We start from the raw sequence: 2,972 nt of genomic DNA, 5'->3' as shown, positions 1-2,972 counted from the left end.
AGCCGCTCCATCCCAAACTTTTCTGAAGTTGACGCCCACTTCCTCTGTGCAGAACAGAGCTCCCTTTTGCACTCATTCAAAACAACATCATCATCCAACAAAAAACGGACTGCACAAGACCCACCCTTCACCGCTGGGAGCTGCACGCAAAACTGCTTAAAAAAAAGGCCCTTGTAATAAAATGCCAACTGGGAAAACAAAGCTTCTTGAAAGAGAGAGGAATCAGGTAATTTGTGGGCAGTCGTCCGTTCATCAGGCAACCCACTGTGAGATTTGGGAGATTGAAAAACACACAGCACTGCAACATAACACACATTGCAGCGGGGCAGAATGAGTTGAGATGGAAACAAAGAGATGGAAACAACATGGAGGTGTAAAATTGCAGGGCAGTTCGTGGGCTGGTTTTAAATTTAGGGGAATAAACAAAGTTCTTAAAGCCACACTGCAGAACATTCACATAAACAAACATGCCCACCGCGATGCCAAAGTGCTCCTAAAGCGAAAGGTTCAGATCAAAGCTTTTTTTTTGCTGTAGGTTATTAAAAAAAAGCATTTGGAACCTCATGTCAGGCTATATGTATAGGCAAATATGTATAAAATGACTGGCTGAAATGTTATACAGTATGACTTTAAACATATAGTTGGTTGTTTTGTGTGAAGAAGCAGAAAGATGAAGTAATGACCAAAGATAAACATGGACTGAACAATCTAATCCAAATGGGAAAAGGGATGTAATTGTGAAAGTGGGTGTCAGGTGTCAGTCACTGTTCAGATTCCAGGACTCACAAACTAATACTATAAAGCAAAAAATATGTACATTGAAATAATACATTTTGTTGAGATTTTTATAGAAGTGTCCTGCTGTATTGTTGGTTATTTATTAAGCAATTACTACAAAACTGGAGACTATCTATTTTGATAATTAAATGAGGACAATAAATACAAATAGGCTTGTAATACATTTCTTGACTAAGAAAAAACCTATAGGCAAACTGTGCTGCAAACAGCGCCCCCTGCTGGCCTTTGCGTTTCATGCAGTAGTTATTTGTTTTGCTAATAACAACTATAGATATACACACACACAGATGTTAGGCGCATTGAGTTGCCTTGTGTACGAAATGCGCGGTATAAATAAAGTTGCCTTGCCTTGCCTTGCCTTATCATGCATTGACAGATTAAAAATATTTTGTTACATTTTCAATAACTGGGTGTAATTGGCAACATGGGTTAAAAAAACAAAAGCAGATGATGGTTGTCAAAAACACATCACATGTATATGAAATAAAACGTACTTTTAAATTTAAATAAAGATTTATTTAGTGTATAGCAAACATGCTACTTGTTGATAACTAGATCTTTGGTTCCCCTCCTGCACGGTTTAGTCAGGCTGCTTGTCCATTTTATTGCCGAACGAGCACTACTGACGCACATTATTGAATTGTATCATAAAATATGCTTTATTAAACGTTGATAGTACATTATTATATTCCAAAAGGTTTAAAGTGCACATGACACATTAGACACAGTTTTTGCAAAAAAAATATAGTTAAAAGTATATCGTACCCAGCTTTCTTTGGTTTGGCCATTTTTGTGATTTTATAGCTTCACAGACGGACTATGCTTTGAACAATTTATTAAGCCTTTCAAAAATATTTTTTTCATTCTTGCAAATGGAAAAAAGTCAAGCATATTTTTATTTTTTTACAGTGTTTAAAAGACAACTTGAAGGAAACAATCTGATATCTTTAAATTGTATGAAATGTAAATCTGCACTATCTCGTCTTAATGTATTTGATAATCTGAATGTTTTTGAAGAAACCCCCCGAATGGAAACTGCTTTGGGCGAGTGTGCGTGAATGAATCTTTATTTTGTTTTATGCTTTATTTAATTTGTGTTGCTTTAGTGTCTGGTGCCTTGAATTACTACTGTCATTTTAACTTGTTCAAAATTGCCAATTTGTTTGTAAATAAATAAATAACTTCCTTATTGGACACTGACAGGAAGTGACTTAGATGAAGGCAAACAATTTGAAACTGCTGCCGTGCTGGGGGAAAAAAAGTTGCCGTGCTGACCATGTTAAGTTGATAAGAAATGAGTGAGTCAAACTGCTATGTAACTTTACCTCTATCTATATGAGGGGTGCCCAAAGTGGGGCCCCCGATCCAAATTTGACCCGCCGAAACAATTTTGTTGGCCCGCCACAGAGTGACCTTCTTTTGCGCATGTGGTAAATACTAACTCTCTTCTATTCATTCTCAAAGATAAGTATGGATGCAGTACAATTTTTGACCACCAGCGTCAAATTGGGGGCGCTGTTTCACTCCTTTCACAAAGGAAACACTGTTGTGGTGTCTTTCTCTGGTATTTATCGATTACAGAGCGTTGTACCAGCAACTTTCACAGTTTTCCAACTTTTATTGCAAAGGTTGTTAACATCAACAACAGTATATGTTAATAAAAAGTGACTTATAAAAGACTTGATGCTGAACTAACACTTTCAAAATAATCTAATGTGGCATTTTCTTTGAGTTTGAGTATTAATATAGCATGTTATAGATAGAAACATAGATGCATAGATAGAAACAAATGCAAATGTAGTGTATCGAAAACATTAAAAGTAAATAAAATAAAGTAACTTCATAATTTGTAGTTATATGTGTTTTTCGTGTTTGGCCCGCGACACTTTTTCATTTTGGCCCTTGGAGACAAAAAGTTTGGGTACCCCTGATCTATATAATATATAGATGGAGGTAAAGTTACATGTTACGTTCCTGTCAGCAGCTTACATTTTTTAACACAAATAACTGTTCTACCCTTCATTAAAATTGCTGCTTTGCTGAAATAAAAATAATAACTATGCAGCTGATGTCATCCTTCAAATAAGTAATATTTTCAAAAGTATTAAAACCCGTCATACTTTAAATCCTTTGGCTTTACCCCCATTCTCTGATAATGGTACGACCCGTTGCCT

This window comes from Gobius niger (genome assembly GCF_951799975.1).
Source record: "Gobius niger genome assembly, chromosome: 6".
NCBI classification, from domain to species: domain Eukaryota; kingdom Metazoa; phylum Chordata; class Actinopteri; order Gobiiformes; family Gobiidae; genus Gobius; species Gobius niger.
The sequence above is the reverse complement of the archived record's forward strand: the minus strand, read 5'-3'. Positions refer to the sequence as shown.